General features: G+C 40.8%; 1 long non-coding RNA gene and 1 other non-coding gene across 2 annotated transcripts; both read left to right on the plus strand.

Annotated features, from left to right (window-relative positions):
- Nucleotides 1-2,407: 2,407 nt before the first annotated feature.
- On the plus strand, nucleotides 2,408-6,446 carry LOC120638369. The gene is made up of 3 exons (XR_005659999.1): nucleotides 2,408-2,812; nucleotides 5,690-5,800; nucleotides 5,944-6,446. It is a non-coding gene; the product is annotated as an uncharacterized LOC120638369 (long non-coding RNA).
- MIR137A (microRNA mir-137a) lies at nucleotides 6,134-6,243 on the plus strand. Its single transcript, NR_034646.1, has one exon. It is a non-coding gene; the product is annotated as a microRNA mir-137a (primary transcript).
- Nucleotides 6,447-20,177: the final 13,731 nt, after the last annotated feature.

Here is a 20,177-nt window from a genome sequence, read left to right on the forward strand (position 1 = left end):
GAATACTCTCCCTGATTAAACATCTGATTAGGCAGAGTTGAAGGTGATTTTTAATGCTATTTCAAGGCGTAGGACATTTTGCACGAAATGTTTCATGGCTGTATGAAATGTGTCCTTACATGGAGACAGACATCACTGGGGAGATTTCAACCCCTGGCTGTCATCCCTTTACATAGAAGATCGTAAAAACATTTTTTTTTTTAATGGAGAAACCGGGTACATTCCTTACGTTAGTTTGCTGAGAAGCAGTTGATGTTAACTCAATTCGTGCATTTCTGTCCCGTCATCAATACACTGCTTTTGCTCTGGCCCTTGGCCTGATTCTGAAAAGTTGAAGGTGGAGAGGGAAAATGGAGGCAAGCGGAGTATAGAAGTTGATCAAGTTGCGTTTTTCTTGGTAAAAAGTTCTGATTACTCCTGTCGAACAGAATGTGGGGAGCACCTCACGTTGTTTCGTAATATGTACGTATGCAGGTAGCTGAATCCATTCACGGAGCACAGTGGATCCCACATTGAAAATGATCCAGGAAACTCAGATGTATTACTGAGAAAATAGTTCCAACTTCAGCACATTCCCTTCGAGCTGTACCGGCCCTTCTAGAATGGGAAGCAGGGAAAGAAATTAGGGAGAGCAATAGATTTAAAGTGTCAGGATGCTTCGGGTTTCAAAAATAAACAAAGCACATCGTCTCCTCTAAATCGGTCTGAAGTTTAGCGAGGGCCTATCCTTAAATCCTGCTTTTCATAATTCGCCAGATATCCCTAAGTAAATATTTTAAAGACTAATGAAAACAAATCTAAAGCTAAAAAGTTGCATCTATTTAAATAGTGGGATAAGATCTAAATAACGTGACTGCCATAAATTTCCTTCAGACGTGGAAAAGTCTCGACTGTACTTTGAGCCTGACCTGCAGAGGGCAATAGTTTGACGCAAATGACAACAAAGGCTTGCAGAGATATTAGACTTGAATGTGTGACTATGACCCAGGAATTCTGTGTAGGTTGGCAATGATGCTTAATTAATGTATATTGAAACAAAAGATCGGGTAAATTGTTTGATTTGTCTTTAGGCTATATTTTGGAGATAATCTAATTCATAACTGTTAGCTTTATTCTGAGGATATCACCAAAGTTCCAGGAGCTACATTCAGAATTATCTTCGACACTAATTGTTTCAGTTTCATTGAAACTCTTGGGTTTTCTTTTCTATAAAACAAGCAGGGAAATCAGAACGAAGAGATTTTTAAAAAAAGCGTTCGCCTGAATGGCAGGAGACAGAAGAAAATTTAAAGAGCTCAGATAACGATAATAAAATAGGGGCTTACATTTATAGCCAATAAATTCTCTTTGCATGTGTCCATTGTTTAATCTCTCATAGCCGTTCATCTTCCCTTTCAGTACCTCATAAATGGACAGCGACCTGCTTGTTAGGATGACATTTTCTCTGGTACCAATTATCAGTTATCTACCAATTACATGATCCAAAAGAAATTGCATTTTCTTTTTATTAAAATAACCTTGCGATTAATTGTCTAATGGTACCTTCGCTACACTGGCAATCATTTTCTGTAACGATGCCTCAGATCCCAGAGAACCAGACATTATGGTATTGGTGAACGTTCACTTCATTTATATTTTCAACAACTAGTCAAGAAAGGCTGGAAATTGAGAGCAAATAGGGACTTTGGCAGCTAGAAGTGATTGAAGATTTTAAAACATCTACCCCTTCCTCGACCCAACCCAAATCCCTCGTATGCATAAAAGAAAAGAAAAAAAAAATGACTAATGCTGATTGTGTCAAATTTCAATGATCGAAAATGTCTAGCCCAAAAGTCAGTTCCATTGAAAAAAGTCAAAAGAATTCCTGGCATTCAAGCAAGCTTGCGTCAATCTAGATGGGATTAAGTGCAGCAAGATTCTATATACTTTACATGCTATGAATCTACTTTGATCACAGTAAGAAAAAATGAGAGCAGTTTTTTTTTTCTAACATAGTTGCTGACAGGAGTATTCCGCTTCTTTCAGATGGCAGTGTTTGATTCTGATCTTTTTTTTTTTTTAAAAAGAAAAACCTTTTTTAAAGCCTTGCCTTTTCCAATGCTGTGGAGATATGATATGGGAATTGCTTACACTAGGAAGGAAAATTTCATTTTTCCCCATTCCGCTAAATGGTTTTGGTCGACATATGTTTGTCATCAGAGAGAGGTGCTGCGAACACAGAGCCATTTTCTTAGCAGCTTTTGGACTGTATGTTACCATAGTCCCACAAGGCATTGGTCCTTTTCCATTGGGAAGTCATGAATAAGAGACTATGAAGCTTGCGCGTCAGATCTTCCTCAATTAATCCACCATTAGCATGTTTGGGATCCACTACTGGACGGCGAGCGGCGACTCTGGTAACTCTACGCTGCCCATGGCCAATTACACTCTGCTAAAAATGAACTCTTTCGCCGACCCACCTCCTGGGCTGTCAGTGTTTCCCCTTTTCCTATTTTAACGTTTGTGTATAGTGGCAGGCGACAGATGGTGTAGATCAGATCGATTTGATTGCATTAGATGATTTTTCCCCCCTCCCCTCCCCATTCCTTTCTGGAAGCTCGCATCAGCTGAAGGCTACTGGGATTCGGAAGCCTGAGAACGCACTGGGGGCAGAGCCAACCAAAGGCACCGAGATCCCATCCCGGGGCTTGTTAACACTGAAACGGGGAACGCGGAGGAAATCAGCTTTCCCTTGCCCAAAGCCACCGCGCATCAGATGACTCTCTGGCTTTTACACACAGTTGGAGTTCGGCTTGAAACCGGGATTTGGAGGGTAAGCACTTCCATCGAGGTGGATTTGTGGCAGTTACTTTGCTGTACCGCAAGGCAAATCTCAGCAATTTGAAAGAACGCAGTGTGTGTGTGTGTGTGTGTGTGTGTGTGTGTGAGAACGTGTATGTGTGTGTGTGTGTGGTGAGTTTTGACGTCAATAAATGTTTTTTTTTTGCCTATGAACAATTGAAAGTACTATTCTTTAAAGATATATGTAGTGTGTTATCAGGGATTCAGAGTCGATTCCCCTTTCTTTCCCCCTTCGCCCCTCCCCCCTACTCGTTCTACTCTGGCTGACGGCGGCTTGTATTTCTCCCTCGCTACCAAAAGAGAGAGATGGATTTATACTTTATCTAAATTAGTTGGTTTCCTTAATCCATAGTGGTGATGCCATTGTGGTTTCCTGTCTATTTAGCACCACCTTGTCCGGGATGGATGTTGGGGGAGATGGGGAACAGGCAATTGGGGAGGGGGGGGGATTGGGCGGGGGAAAGGGGATGCGAGGAGGGGGGAGGGATGTGGGAGTCCTAGATGGTCAAGAGATGCTGAAAACACCCCACCCTGAAAAGCATCTCTAGTCCCCGCGAAGCGCCAGAAATGTAGATTCTAATAAACATGGCTCACAGCAATCAATGAACAAAGGTATTTAATGCGGGCGTGAGCTTCCACTAATATCACATCGCTAGCAGCATCCGAATATTCACAGGCAAGTGTAAGTTTATCAACAAATGCCCCGATGGTCTGGGCTCGCCCCCTTCCTCTCCCCCCACCCAACCCCCAACCCCGACGCTTTCTCCGGTTGTTGTGTGGAGGGTGAAGGGGAGGAGGGAGAGGATGTGGGAGGGTGGGGTGGCTGGGTGGGTGGGGGGAAATCCGACAGCTTGAGGAGGTCTCGACTGAATATGCACCCAGCGGCAGAGGGCTCGTAGGAAATGCTATTCTCCTAAGGCAGGCTGCCCGGCTGAAACACTAGAGCGAGCTTGGGTTAGCGCTCAGAGCTTTAGCGATGCCGATCGTGCCGCCTAGAGCCTCCAAGGGAGGAGCTGTCCACTCGTCCCGGTCCTGGAGCCGCTGGACCATTTTGGGTAGGTGGTGGTTTGGGGGGGGGGGGTTTCTGGTTGGCTTTTTTTGTCGTTGGTTTTGGTTTTTTGCGGCTCCATCGGAGAGGAGAAATTGGGAGGAGAGGGAGGGCAAAGAGCCGCCCGTTCTAGTTGCGAAGATCTTTTTCTGATTTCACTGGTGAGGAGAGGCAGGTCGAAGGGGTCTTCGATTGTCGCCTTGCGACTTATCCCGCTCTCCCTGTGGCCCGAGGCGCGCTGCTGTCTTGTGCAGAATGATTCTGAGAAAAGTTTAAACGCCAGGGTAAACCTCTCCACTCTCGAATGAACGTTGCATTCGACTAGGGGTTATGGCCGAGACGATACGATTCCCGATCTCCAGTTAGTCATAGGTGAAACATTTAAAACACTTAATCGGGGTCATGTTTCTCAGTAGGCTATTGCGTTTCTTTCCCCGGTGGCTTTTGCTTCGAAGAGTTTAAGTCTGTTTCTTCTGGTTGTTAATCTCTCTCCATCTGGAGGAATAACCCTACAATAGAGCTCTACAATGTGACGGTAGACAATAGCCTGTAGTTCTTTGATTCATTTATATTTGCCCTCTGGTATACTACTAACAGTCTCTGATTCAGAGGTGTGCTGCGAGTTTGAAAATTAGGTGAAAATAGAAGGGAATCGGTGGACGGTGTTCCTTTCTTTTCTCCAGAGATCCCGCAGATAACAAAGTAATTTTGCCATTCAAGATGTGGTCCGTTAAGCCTAAAATAAATGTTGTATTTCGCTTTCTGCTTTGTAAAGACACATGGTGGGACTAGATTAGGAAACAGAGCAGCTAACGTGTTTTGAAATATTCCAGTTGAATGAGAATAAAGGCGAATAGGATTAATCATCTTAAATTACAACCTGGTCTGTTGCTGATGACTCTTACTATAATCAGAAAAATGCCTATTACATAATTGCCAGTTATTGAAAGCTGTCCGCAACTACTGCCTATTGCCATTTTCCAACCCTCTCCTCATACCATGCCAGTGGATATCTTTCGTGCATTTGAGTGGTAGGGGAAACCAAATTGAGAACTTTCTAATGGAAGCACAGCATATCTTGTGCAGTGACGTTGCAGTTGTCCATTCCATTTAGTTAGCGAACAATAAACCCTTATTATCAGAATATCCGCCGCAGGATCTTAAGACAAAGCTTTTTCCAGTAAGAGCCATATTGATCATAGAAGAAGCACAGAGCTACTCCCTCTGAGAGCCAGGTTTTCAGTGTCTTTAGGAATGACTTTTGCTTATGTGCTTCTTAGAATGTTTTTTTTTTTATCAAGACAGAGCTTCAGAGATCTTTCGGGGAGGGTGCTCTCAATAGTTTCATGGTAATGCATTTAAAGGGAACATTCAAACGTTGACTGCATAATCACACTTTGGGGCACTACAAACTGATGCCTATACATAGGAGCCTAAGCAGCTTGTCGACTTAGTTGTGAGTCCTAGGGTTTCTGCCTGCTTTCAGGGACTATTGGGAATGAATTTATTCATTGTGTTCTTTGAAGCTTTTAACAAAATACCCGACTAGATAGTGTATCTGTCAGGGCCTGAAAGTGAATGTCTAATCTTATAGATCCATGAGTGTTTGATTTCAGTGATAAATTGAATGGGTGCTTATTTTCTATGATCCTGGACTTGTGAAAATTAATTTTCAAAACATAGGGCTGATTTTCTTTTTCCCATGCGTGACTCTCTCTCTCTGAGCTGAACGTCTTCCTAAACCCATCTGGGTAAATGAATCTGTAATATTTTGTGTTTAACTATGCATGTCTTTTACAGGGATCTATCGCTACCGGTGACTTTCAATCAAAGAGCCCGGAACGAGTTGATGAAACTTAGAGGGGATATGGAGCCAAGCAAGTACAGAGGAAGAAATTAGGAAAGAGCCAGGTAAACTGAACGTTATTTTCCCCTCCACCTCCCATTCCACATTCTTGGAAATACTGCCCCAATAAGTCAGAGAGCGCGTTCCAGAGGAAATGCCGCCTTCTCCCTGTGGTTTTAAAGGTTGGGTTTTGCGATCTGTCTTGCAGAAACGGACCTACAGCCGCCACTGGATTTAGAAAGGAAGCTCCTGAGCAACTCTGTGGATTCTTCTTAGGGAAATCTAGTTATGGATTTATTGTCCTGATCAAGCAGCAGAAGCGGGGCAGGAGGAGCTCCGGTAGCAAGAGCCACGGCAGCAGCAGAGACAGCCGACAGACACCATCAGCCACGGCAGCAGCTTCGTCTTTCTGACTCTCTTCGGTGACGGGTATTCTTGGGTGGATAATACGGATTACGTTGTTATTGCTTAAGAATACGCGTAGTCGAGGAGAGTATCTGCGGCAGGCAGCGGCCGCCCCCTCCCAGCTCACCAACTGGCCTCTAAACTACTATAGTAGACAAGGTAGCGCCATTCTTATTCTTTTTTAAAAATCTATTCCTGCATCGTGGTTGGTTTCTCCCCTCTCTGCTGTGCTAGATGATCTCATGCTATTTCTCCACTCAGAAATGCTCCCTGCCAGCCCGGCGTTTTATGGCAGAAGGGTGAGTGGGTGGGGAAGGAGGGAGGGAGGCCTGGGAATGGGAAGCCTGCCGATCCGCGCCCCGCTTGGGCCACGGTCCCTCTCAGGGGGACGGTGCCCGAGGAGGGTCCGTGGCCCTGGGTTCCGATCCTGCCCACCGCTCCTTCCCACTGGGAGGTTGAATGATTGAGGCTCTGCCATAGATGAGGTGAGGCGGCAGGGTGGAGAGGATGGGAAAGGAGAGTGGTCCAGCGGGAGGAGCGGTGCCCTCCAGGAACGCCCTGAAGACTCCTGTGGCTTTGGGGGCTCGTCCTTCGGCAGAAGAGGGTGCCACGGGGAGAAATGGGCATAGAAGGAGGAGGAGGAGGAGGAGGAGGAGGAGGAGCAGGAGCAAGAGGAGGAGGGAAGGGCGTTGGCCCAGGAGGTGGGCTGACCCAGGCCTTTCTGGATCCCTCTGGCTTTCCTGACTCACTCTTTGCCATCCCCACCTCCCCTTCTCTCCATCTTTGCCAATTCTTCGCCACGGGGCGTGGGGGAGGGAGAGCAGGATGGCCCGGCGGGTGGGGCACAAATGCCCCCCCCACCCCCAGCCCCCAGCCCCCGCCCCCGCGCAGATTCGGGTAGATTTGTCAGCGTGGGAGCTGAGCAGAACTTCTATCCTGGCGAATGGTTGGCATTCACGGCCCTGCCCTGCAGCGTGGTTGAGTGGCAAGAGCCCGGGCTTGGGAGTCGGAGGACGTGGGTTCTAATCCCGCCTCCGCCACTTGTCTGCTGTGTGACCTCGGGCAAGCCGCTTCCCTTCTCTGTGCCTCAGTTACTTCCTCTGTAAAATGGGGATGAAGACTGTGAGCCCCCCCTGAGACCACCTGATAACCTTGTATCTACCCCAAAGCTTAGAACAGTGCTGGGCACACAGCAAGCGCTTAACAAACCCTATAATTATTATTACTATTATGAATCTCACCCCCTCCCATCCCCAGATCCGTTCTTCTCCTCTGTCTGCCTGGCATCCACCTTTCCCTCGCCCTCGTAATCCAGGCCAGGAGCCCTGGGATGGGAAGCAAGAAGCAGCTTGGCTCAGTGGAAAGGGTCCGGGCTTGAGAGTCAGAGGTCATGGGTTCTAATCTCGGCTCCGCCGCTGGTCAGCTGTGTGACTTTGGGCAAGTCACTTCACTGGGCCTCAGTTACCTCATCTGTCAAATGGGGATTAAGACTGTGAGCCCCAAGTGGGACAACCTGATCACTTTGTATTCCCCCTCCCCCACCCCGCCCAGTCCTTAGAACACTTAGTAAGCACTTAACAAATGTCATTATTATTGTTACTAATATCATTATTATTTAGCTAGCCCTGGGGCAAAGCAATCCTGCGGCCAAGAGAAGGCGACTGGGCCGAGGAAGCTGGAGGGGGGGTGGGGGGGGGGTGGAACATCACCTGCGTATCTGAAACAGCAAGCAAGGAAATAGGCTAATCCTCTTTCCCAAACGCAGCAGGGGCGGAGGAAGCTCCGGGTGGGTGAGGTTCCAGGAGGTGGGAGAGACTGCAAGACAGAGAGACTTTGATGAGCTCCTCTCCCCCGCCCAGGCCGGGCCCTCGCCCCAAGCCTGCCAGCCCCTCGCCCCGGGCTAATTAGACTAGCCCAGAGAGCTCAGCGCCTTGCCCAGGACTGGTTAGGATCACCTGGAGAGTTTGCAGGACCCAGCCCAGCGCCTGGGATCCCAGATAGGGAATTGGGGCTAGGCCTTCCCGGGACCAAACCCCCCTCCCTGGTGGGATCTGAATCCCAAACCCTCAAGAAGGGCCCGAGGGAGCTGGGGGAAGTTGGACAGTGGGGGTGGCCAAGCCTCTGCCCCTCCTTTTCCTTCCCCCGCTCCCGGTTAGCAGAGATGCTCCTCCTCGCCCGCCGGCTTCTCTTCCCATCGTCCCCCTCCTCATAAAGCTTGGCTTAGTGGAAAGAGTTTGGGAGTCAGAGGTCGTGGGTTCTGATCCCTCCTCCTCCACTTGTCAGCTTTGTGACTTTGGGCAAGTCACTCCTCTGGGCCTCAGTCGCCTCATCTGTAAAGTGGAGAATGAAGACTGTGAGCCCCACGTGGGTCAGCCTGATCACCTTGTATCTACCCCAGCGCTTAGAACAGCGCTTGGCACATAGTAATTGCTTAATAAATACCATTACTATTATTATGCTCCTTTCGACCCCTTGTCTCCCCCCACTTTTTTCCCCTTTCCTTTTCCAGCGCTTAGAACAGAGCCTGGAAGATAGTGAACGCTTAACAGATACTATTATTATTGTTATTATTATTGTTTTCCGGCCCCTCTGGTCGCCCACCGCCTCCCCTCCGGGCCCACTCTCCATCCCGCGAAGGGCAACTTCAAGGCAGCCCGTCTCCAAGGCGCTAAAACCCGACACTCAAGTTCCTTCTTCAGGGCAGCAGCTCCCCGAAAACTCGGGGTTCAGGAGGAAAGGGTGGCTATCCCCGGGACCGGTCAGGACCCCCGGCCCTCCCCCAGTCCCTCCTGGAAAGCCAACGAAGGGGAGGAGAAAAGGCAGGCGCCTCCGCCTCCCGAAAGCCCTCCCTGGTTCAGTCAATGGGCAACGCTTCTGTTCTCCTCTCCCCCACTCTGTCCCCCCACTTATCTCTTCCACTGCACCCCAAGGATCTCGTCCTAGAGGAATTGGAAATAGTTAAGAAAACGTAAACTTAGGACAACGCCTTGTCCGTAGCAAAATCACTTGTTGGGGTTGAGTTGGGTAAGAAGCAGCGACTTGCTCTTCGGCAGACAGTGTGTGGATTTGAAGGACTTGGATGCCAGGAATGTTTTCTTGTTTGTTTTTTTTTTTTACTGAGGAATGAAGAAAGAGGGCTGTAATATGGACGTCTCCGTCAGGAAGAACCGTTGATTTGTATCCATACCTCACTTCAGCCTGTGATAAATAAAAGGGGCTGGCTTCTTAACATAAACAAGGCATCCACCTTTGCATGCTCAGAGATAATGATACTTTAAAAGGGGACTATTTTAAGTATCTGTGATTAATCTGGAGGAAATACCCGTTGAAAAGGAATTATTTAGGATTTGAAAGCAATGGTTGATCTAAAATGATTTTTCAAGTATCTTTTTTTTCTTGATGAATACTTTTCTTAGAAAAGTTTCCATTAAATAACGGCCTAGCAGAACCGGCTCCTATTAAATAAAGAGGGATTGGTTTTTCCCTGTCCATCAAGGTCCTTTTTTAGATAGAGGAAAACGTAAACTGTTTTTTAAAAAAGGGATTTTCAGGGAAAATTATTCTTGGTAGATGTTTATTGCTCAGAAATTTTGATTTGAAGGTATGTCACCTACTAGTTGTCACTTTGGTCAGGTTAGTAGCCACATCCTGCGTTAAAGGATTTCAGAGTTCGCGTTTCTACTTTCATGGCGGATCTAATGATGCCAAGTATTCATATTAGGCGATATTTTTCTAAAAATAAATTGATTTACAAGAGGAAAAATGAATAAAATTTCTTGAAATGAGCTAGTGTGAAAAGAATTAATTTTAATAGTGGCAGAACTGTCTGTTTTCTTGACAATGTTCTGATAAGTCACAAGTTATTATTCTACCAATGACATTTTTACATTAACTCACACTATAAAAGTTTTTAAAAACCTCAAACCTATTATTTTTTTTTCTTTTGTCAGTCCCAACTCTTCCACCTAGAAGTAAAGTTTATGGGTTATTATTTGTTGGATTTTGTAGTTTCTAGAGAATTTCACATATTCTGAGATTCAGTTACCATTGAACTGTGCATTCTGATCTCCATTAAAACATGTTAAATTATATGTAGATTGAAGATTTTCCATTGATTACATAGCCAAGGAAGGTCACAGGAGGATGGATTATAATTTTATCAGACATTTGGAAAGTCTCATAACTTGGGAACTGTCTTGGGGTAATATCCTTTGGGCAAGAGTCACGGGAAATAGACTATATTTATGTCTTCATTTTGTTTCATGACACACCCTATTTTGTTCTCTGAGAATATGGGATTTTTGGATCAATAAATTTGCCCAAGTGTACCTTTTTAATGAATAGTGGTGCACTTTCAGAACGATAGATTTTCACCAGAAGCTGTTGTTTATCCCTTGAATCTTTAAATATTCTCTTTTTTTGATAACCAATTAGTTTAAGATTGGTGGAGAGTTAGGGCTGAGCTCTTAGGGTATGTCAAATTCCCATTTTAGAGCAAAGGTAATTAATGCTGATGAAGTAGCACCATCATGAAGATGTCTTCCAGATAAATGTGTGGCTTAGTGGAAAGAACCCAGGTTTGGGAGCCAGAGGTCATGGGTTCTAATCCCTCCTCTGCCACTTGTCAGCTGTGGGACTTTGGGAAAGTCACTTCACTTCTCTGGGCCTCAGTTCCCTCATCTGCAAAATGGGGATTAAGACTGTGAGCCTCACGTGGGACAACCTGATTACCTTGTATCCCTCTCCCCCCAGTTCTTGGCATATAGTAAGTGCTTAACAAATACCATCATCATTATTAGTATTATTACAAACCCACCCAAAATTTATGATCAGCAAATTCCACAAGGGTAGGATTAATGTTCAAGCCAAGGGAAGTGGAACATTCTTTGCCTAGAGTCTGAAAGGCCAAACTCCAGTTTTCTGATTTCTTTTGGCTTCCAAAGGAATCTTACTTTGTGGCTCTCACCCATGAGGGTCCATCCTCAACTGTCATCGTTATCCAGGAACATTTAGATTTGTTGCTCTTTAAACAGTAGACACACACCGTGATCTGCAAGGTTCTGAAACCACTCGAAAGGTGATTAACTTTAAAGAAAATGGTCTTCATTGGGACTTGAAATATAGCAATCATACCATCATATTTTAATAGCTACGTTTCCATGATCAGTTATTAAATCATTTAGTCAGTGATAGCGCTTCATCTACACTCATAAATACTGCAGCTCCAACATGTGTTTTTCACATATACGTTCTAATTACAAATCTCACCCTGAACTAAAGCTACTAATTAGAATTTTTCCTTGGGTCATGACTTATAGAATGCTCTCGAGCCTGGATTCCAGCATATAAAAGCATTATAAAGCTTTTTTTTTTTTTAAAGCGGAAGGAGTTTCCCAGTTCAGTAAACATTTTATTTCATCCTTCAAATCATCTACCAAAAAAAAAAAAAGGAGACATATAGCAATGTGATCATCCAGTTCCTTTTACAGGTGTTTGGTACTTATAATTAGTTTAGTGAGACATTCTTTACAAATAGGAATGATGTGCATCATTATGGACTTTCTGTCTGTGCCATTGCTCCGATTAGTATGGTGACATTAAGGCTCTTTGTTATTGAATCTTTTGAGGATTTACATCTTGAAATGACTTGAGATAATATAAACAGCCAAACCATAGAAAAGATTGTAGAATCTCAAACAGTAAAAAGACCATGAATTCTTGAGACTCAGTAAAACCTGTAGGAACTGCAAAGGATGTGTTCACGTATCTTCACTATAGCTGCACCTCAAAATAGCATAGCACTAAAAACACACTGTACATTCTAAAGCACCTCATTCAGAGGGGATTCACAAGGTTCACCTACTTATTTGCCTTGCCTCAAATCAATATGCAATGCTACCTACCCCTTGATCATTTTATTTGAAGAACACATAATTTCCTGTAATGGATTTACACTATATTGTTAAGTACAGTAAATGTTATGCTGTGCATTTAATACCTCTGATTTTACTAAAGTGAAACAATTGATCATTCAGAAAGGTAAAATGCATTATTATAAATGTACAGGAATATATTCTCTTAGTAAATAGTATTTTTAAAAAACTTTTTGTAAGAAATATGTTCAGCAACTAAATTGATAAAAATTGATGTTCTCCAAAAATACTTAAAAAATTGCTCTTATAATATTATACTTATTATAGTCTTAAATTCATGATCACAAGTCCAAATCACAAGTCCAAACATTAATCATTTGACCTCTAACCTACTGAGATGTAACTGATTTTATGACGTAGTCCACGTTAATTACATTCATAAGAGAACTGCAATAAGGCAAAATATTCTTTGCCCCCAGAATGAAACCATGCACCCTTCACTTACAGATATGCAAGCTCATCTGAACAAATTATAAGAAATGTATATTTTCATTGTAAAATATACAAATATTAATATACATATTCAAGATGAGCTTGCATTTTACTTGTTTCCTTAAGGCTTTATGCCCAAGGAATTTTTACTTGCTTTATGCTTCCAGTTTTATTTTAAGGCTGTTTCCATGACAGTCTTCTTATCACATATGACAAACAGCACATACAAGGAATAGAGAACTTTCTGTAAAGAATCTCATGTGAATTTTTCATTTGTATGCCAACTTTTTTCATCTGGCCACAAGAATAAGCAAACTGACCTTCTTTTTTTCAGGCATATCCCTTAACTTGTAAAGCCATACCTTTTATTTTTTTTTCTTCAGAGCCCCTTTATCTGAAGTTATAGCTTTAATTTTCCTCATTCTAATATCATTTACAGTTTTGGGTGAAATAATCAAACTCCTGTTATCGAAGATTACAAATTTAAACTAGTTTGATCTATATACATATTCAGATGAGGAAGAAAATTGCCACTATAAAAGGACTACTGTATATACATTCAAATATATGGCTACAGTGATAATGGAACATCTCTAATCAATTGAACCTCTAGTAAGTCCATGAACTGTGTCTCTAAATAATAATTTCACACATAGTCATATATGTGTATGAAATGAAGCAAATTATTCTGATACTTCTTTCTATTTAAATAAAAGGATTACAATCCTGTTTGGCTGTTTTAGTTCCAAAATAATTTTCTGGAAATACCTTTTTGAATTTAGATACATAACACAAGAACCTTTAGGAACACATATTACCATAGCAGGGTTTTCTATCATTTTTTCAAATTTTACATGTCCCTTTCAAATGAGATATTTAGGCATAAAATTATAGTAGAAGATTTGTAACAGCCTGTATCTAAGCTACTGTGGAATCATAATTTTGGTTTGTATTATAAAACTCTCATTTATCAAGGTAATATAATTAGTTGATCATCAATGTGAAAATGATACCTGCATCAGTATTATTTCTAAGATAATATTTGTACAAAGGACTTTATTAGTGTTAAATATGCAGATGTTTTCTGAAATAGAAACGTTCCTTTACAAATACTGTGGTATCGATAAATGAAATGAAGACTAGAATAAGTTTTTGTCATATAAAAAGCAAATTACTTAGGAATGACCTTTTAGAGCATTTTGGCGTCAAAGAATAAAGCAAATACAATTTTGGTTTGAGGGGTGATTTGATTAATTATCCTATAAAAATGAAAAAAGTATCATCCTCAGTCTTGATGTGGAATAGATACTCTCTAAATTTTAAAATTATATAGTCAAATAGTTACAGTTTAATTCACTTCACTGTTATCATCATCTTTCACCCTTAGCTCTGATAAAGTAAGAAATGAGTCTTACATCTCTGAAAATCTAGTTATAGATTCATTGAAGTTTATTAAAGAGATACAGAAAATAGACTAGTGTGCTGTTTGAAGGTATATAAGAACAAAAATATTTAATTTTCAGCTACATGAAAAATATATTTTGTTTATATTTAGAACACCTGAGTTCCCATTTGTTGTAAAATTTGTTCTTTAATGCCTGTTTTGAGGCTGCTTATTGCTTCTGGTTAGACTGAGGTTAGAGATGAAGAATTTGATAGCACAAATTCATAAGACTGTCCAAAGTGTGCACTGGGATGCCCATAAATTGACTGTTGACCTCTTGTTCAACGTCATAGTCAGACTGGACAGATTATCCAGAAAAGACTTGAATCTGACCAAACAGAATTAAATTTTCAGTTCAGAGACCAGGGAACAAAGATGAAAGTCCACACTATTAATGATGTGTCCTGCCATTTAGGAACAGGCAATTATAAGTAGGAAATTAGAGAAATGACAGAATTAATGTTTCTGTTAGCTACTTTCAAGGCAGAATGACATTCAGAATCAATGTTTAGGCCTTTAAAAATACTGCTGAAGAATGGAAGATTTCTTGTTTTTTAATACTAGAACCTTCTCTCAAGTTATCTGAAAATACTGGTCTGATTGTCTAAAATTCAACTGTTTCCTTACCCTTGATTGGTATGTCTGCACATATGAAGAAGTAAGATTCCTGTGATCTGTGCAGGAAATTTGTTCTCAGTTTGCTGTGAACAATTTTCCCCCAAAGCATTGACTTTTATCTGAGTAGAATTCTTCATGCTGAATCAATTAAAAAAGAAATTAGGGGCAAAGATCATGCATTCTAATGCTGGCTTACCCTTCCAAGTTCCTAGTACAATAATCCACACATAGTAAGTGCTCAGGAAATACTATTAATTAAATGATTAATAGTAAACTCCACCTACTCTACTGATTGTGACAAACAGACCCTACCTGACAGTTGCCCAGTGGAAATGACAATCTGGATCGCAGTAGGGGAAGAAGACAGTCAACTCAAGACATGATGTATGGTATGTGATGCCAAAATATGGGTAGTTAGTTTTTGTCATCGAGGCACATGAAGTAGCTTTGGAGGTACATAACAACAGAAATCCAAAGCTTTGAAAGGAAGGTCGAAACTGTATTCATAGGGGAAAATGTTGAAGAGGAAAAATAGTTTAACAAGGAGATGTTGAATGCCCAAGTTAAAGTTTCCTGGTATATAAGACTTCAGTTTTCTTAGTATACTGTGGTGGAGTTGTGTGCTGAGTTTATTTAAGGAACAAGTGTCTGAATCAGATGTGGAAAACCTTCTATTTTCACACCTCTTTTTCTAAGCCTAAAATATCAGTAATTTCATGAAATTATTGCCTTTTTCTTTTAGTCTTGTTCCTCAGTCTTTCCAACAATATCAATGGACTTTAGTGGTTCATGAGCATTTATCATGCTTTTATTCAGTGCTCAATTGACATAAACTTTCAACATAATATTCATCTGATGAAACATATGTAATCAGTTGTGAATTTGTAAAATGGGTACAGATTGCTTATTGTAGTAGTCAGGGAAATATGATCCAAGCCAAGCACTGGATAGCACATTTTTTAATGTTTCAGATGTGTGTCTAGTTTGGGTTTTTTTTTTTAATTATCAGGGTTTTGGGTGTGTTTTTTTTTTAAATTATGGATAGAATGATCTCTATGACACTAACTTTGATCAGGAAATAATCATCCTATGCTGCTATAAAAGATCAAATTATTATTTCCTTCACTAAATAGACAAATGAATCATTCCCACTCTAACTGGCCAAAACAGAACCTGGAAGCAGCGAGGCTCAATGGAAAGAGCATAGCCTTGGGAGTCAGAGGTCATGGGTTCTAATCCCGACTCTGCCACTTATCACCTGTGTGACTTTGGCAAGTCACTTAACATCTCTGTGCCTCAGTTACCTCATTTGGAAAATGGGGATTAAAACTGTAAGCCCCACGTGTGACAACCTGATTACCTTGTATCTTGTATCTAAGTACCCAGCACTTAGAACAGTGTTTAGCACATAGTAAGTGCTTAATAAATACCAAATGCCAAATTATTATATTACTAATGTAGGCATTTGTACAACACATAATGAAGCAAAGGACATATTTTAAATGTAAAGGTGATATTTCAATATTTGATTATTTCATATGTCCACAGTAAATTAGGGTTGCATCAAAAACTAAAATCTTGAACATCATTGTATCTCTTTAAAATAAGAGTCTTGCTAAATGGCCCCAAAGATTTAGTATTTTACATTTGGCAGCAAACCAAGTCTCGCTTATTTGGGAGTAGTGAAATCAATTAGATGGCATTAAAATGTTTATGGTAAATGACTTCGGAACTGTATCCACCTTGGAGCTTTCAGAAAAATTTTTTTTCTTTGTTCTAGAACAAATATGATTGATTTCATTGCTTATGAACTCAGATGAATGAACAATGAGCAGACTTTGGTACTGTGAAGTTGCAAAAGGGTGTGTGTGAATGTGAGTCCGTGCTATGCTAACTTCGCCCTTTAGACTTTGCCCTAAACCTCCCCGAGTTAATTTTTGAGTATTCTCTAGAATATAACATGGGGCTGGCCAACTCCAAGTGTTGCACTCTCCCAAATACATAGAAAGTGCTTAATAAATATTGATTGATTGATTTTACTTTTAGCCTAATTAAGCTAGGATTGATAATGCATTTTCTTTTGCCCTGCATTTTTGTTTTAGTAAACATGCTGCTGGACTAGTGCTATTGAGGTCTGACGACTTTTATCTGTGGGACAGAAAACAGCCTGAAAATATGAAATCAGGTTTCCTCCTGCTGCTTCACTAATGTATTTCTAACTTAGGTCAGCTGTCTTAGCATCACCATAATATCTACCTAGTTTTGTTCTCCGAATGTTTATGTCCCACTTTATACCTCTATTTCCTACTGGCTTCAGGACGTCTCTACTAATTTAATCTTCAAAATAGAACTTTTTATCTTCACAGCTAAACCGTGTTCTCCCTCTGACTTTCCTATCACTGTAGACAGCACCATCATCCTTCCTGCCTCATAAACCCATAACCTTGGCATTATCTTTCAACTCATAACTCCCATTCAAACGACATATTCAGTCTGTTATCAAATGCTGTTGGATTAATCCTCACAACATGGCTAAAATCTGACCTTTCTCTCCATCCAAACTGCCACCAGTTAATCCAAGCATTTATTTTACCCGGCCTTGATTACTGCATCAGCCTCCTTGCTGACCTGCTTGCCTCCTGTCTCGCCCCACTCCAGTATATATTTCACGCTGCTGCCCAGATCATTTTTCTACAAAAATGTTCAGTCCAGGTTTCCCCACTCCTCAAGAACCTCCAGTGATTGCCCATCCCACACCACATCAGAAACTCCTTATCATTGGCTATAAAGCACTCAATCACCTTGTCCTCTCTTACTTTATCTCACTGTTTTCCTACTGCCCGCAGCCTGCACACTTCACTCCTCTAATGCTAACTTACTCACTATACCTCACTCTTATCTATATCAACACCAACCTCTCACCCACATACTGCCTTTGGCCTTGAATGCCCTTCCTCTTCATATCCCATCACTCTCCCCACCTTCAAAGCTTTATTGAAGGCACCTTCTTCCAAGAGGCCTTCCCCAATTAAGACCTCATTTCCTCTTCTCCCAATCCCTTCTGCACCTTTCATTCACCCCCCCCCCTCAGGCCCCACAGCATTTATGTATACACCTGTCATTTATTTATTTGTATTAATGTCTGTCTCCCTCTCTAGACTGTAAGCTTGTCGTGGTTAGGGAATGTGTCTATCAACTCTGTCAGATTGTACTCCCCTAAGCGTTGAGTAGATTGCTCTACAGACAGTAAGCATTCAATAAATATGATTGATTAATTAGCAATACGCTACTACATAACATACCCAAAGTGTATTCTCTGGAGCCGAATCTCCTAGAATCAATCATAGTACCTTTAGAGGTAGGAAATAAGTTGACTCTCCATTCCCATTTTGTCTCATCTTCTTTAGAGTCAAATCAATAATTTGCATTTATTGAGCACCTACTGTGTGCAGAATAAACACTGTAAACACTTGGGAGAGGAAATATAACAGATTTGGTAGACACATTCCCTATCCACAAGGATCTTACCATCTAGGAGATTTTCAACTGATGCTAGAAACATCGTCTTCCAGAACACTAAACAGAGACTCAATTTTCTGTTATGTAGGCTATGAATGCCAATCAAATAATCATGACTTTTGGAGAGTGGATTGGATTCCAGTGGTCTAGACATGAACAGTTTGTTAACATATTTTTACCAATCTTTTTAAAGATATAGATTATGCAATCTTTGGTTAAATTAACAAAATAATATTCACCTGTACCAAAAAAGGCATCTGATGAATTCATATTTTGTGAACATATTAGTCCCTCAATAATAAAATGAAAAAGTACTGAATTTTGATGAAGTGATGCAAACACCATTAAAATCTCTCCTTTATCTGCTTTTATAAAAGACATTTTATAATGTCATGATTTTCATGTGCTACAAATGTTATGTAACAAAGTCACTCTGGCTATTTAAATGATGAATAATACAGATGAATAACTTTATTGTAAAGACCCTAAAAGAGTTACAACAGAAAAAAAAATATACAAAATATATACATTTTACAATATATTAGGTACAGTTTAATATTTCTAGGAATTATTTTGAGCAACAAAATCCTACATTTTCAAAACCTCTTGTTCATTCAATATAAAGGTCCATATTTCATGCTTAATTTTGACTCTTGAGACTATTTCTCACTATTAATTCTAATTTTAAATTTAGAATGAACTATTTGCACTCTCAGACTATAATTGTAAATAGTAAGTTTGTGGTCAGTCCCAATCCCATTTATCCCATTTGTATCACTAGTCATTCCCGAAGATGAAAGTGTTACTTTTCACTACTACTGCAGATCAAAATGAACTAACTGTCCTCCTATCTCAACAAGCCCAGTGCCATTTTGTGCAGGGAGGAATACCAGGGACCTTCAAGCCATCAGGTAGGTAAAAGCCTTAGTATAAATGTATCTAATGGGATGGAATGAGCACAGAAAATCATGCCCAATGCCAAGTCCTTTGACTTAAAAGGGCTTTTTTTTTTTTTGAATTTGAAGGCAACAGTTTTGAGCTTCATTTAGAACCCAAAAAAATACCGACATTTAAATTTGAAATTTATCAAAAGCCTAAAAAAATGCCCACATATTGCTGGTTAATATATCCAGTTAATGTTTCCCCATTTGGGAAATGATTATAAAATTTTATCAAATTATAAAATTCATTTTGTTTGTATCATATCTGCTTAAATCTTATGAAATGGTATGTAATTAACTATAATTTTAAAATTTCAATTCTTCCTTTTTTTGGTGTTGAAAATAATAAATTCTACCTTAATATACATATCTTCTTAAACAAGAAGCCAGACTTAAAGGCAGAGATCTTGTCTACTGACTCTCCCAAGAACTTATAATTCAGGGCTCTGCACCCAGAAATAGCACAATACATACATACTATTGATTTATTGATTTCTTTAGTGTCTGAAAATCTTGGATTTTTTTTATATAACAAGCTCTTTATATACCTTCCTGTTTTTAGCAGCTTACACCTAAAGCTGCGGGTTCACTAAATTGTCAATTAAGGCAGTGGACTTCAATTTAATACAAGATCATCCTGATCAAACATACAGCAAATCTGCACAACAAAACCCTTTTAAGAGAACAATAATTCATAATCTCACGACCTTGGAATCTTACGTAGCTAAATCCAGCAAGTGTTTTTGTGTACCCTCAAGAGATGCGGTTGGATTGCTGGCTCCAGTCAACAGGCTGGGAATTGTAAACATAGTAATTAGCAGTGAGCTTCTGGATTCTCAGCCTGCCAGACTAGTGACCCTGATTCTTAGATTACTTGCCCTATGAGGAGAAGAGGGAAAAAAAATATAAAGAAAGAAAAGGAATTTGAGAAACCTGTGACGTTCTAGCAGTGTGAGCTACTGGACCAATGTTAGTTTTGGCGAAGATCTATTTTAAGACATTCTAGAGCAGTTTCTCCAACTAGGAAACTCACCATAGCAACAACAATGGCTGCCCATCCTCCTCAAGCAGAGGCACGATCAAAACTATATTTCTTATGCCAATTGTGAGGTGCATGATTTGGTAAGTATTAGCGGCATTAAAAAGGATT

This window comes from Ornithorhynchus anatinus, chromosome 4 (assembly GCF_004115215.2).
Source record: "Ornithorhynchus anatinus isolate Pmale09 chromosome 4, mOrnAna1.pri.v4, whole genome shotgun sequence".
NCBI lineage: Eukaryota > Metazoa > Chordata > Mammalia > Monotremata > Ornithorhynchidae > Ornithorhynchus > Ornithorhynchus anatinus.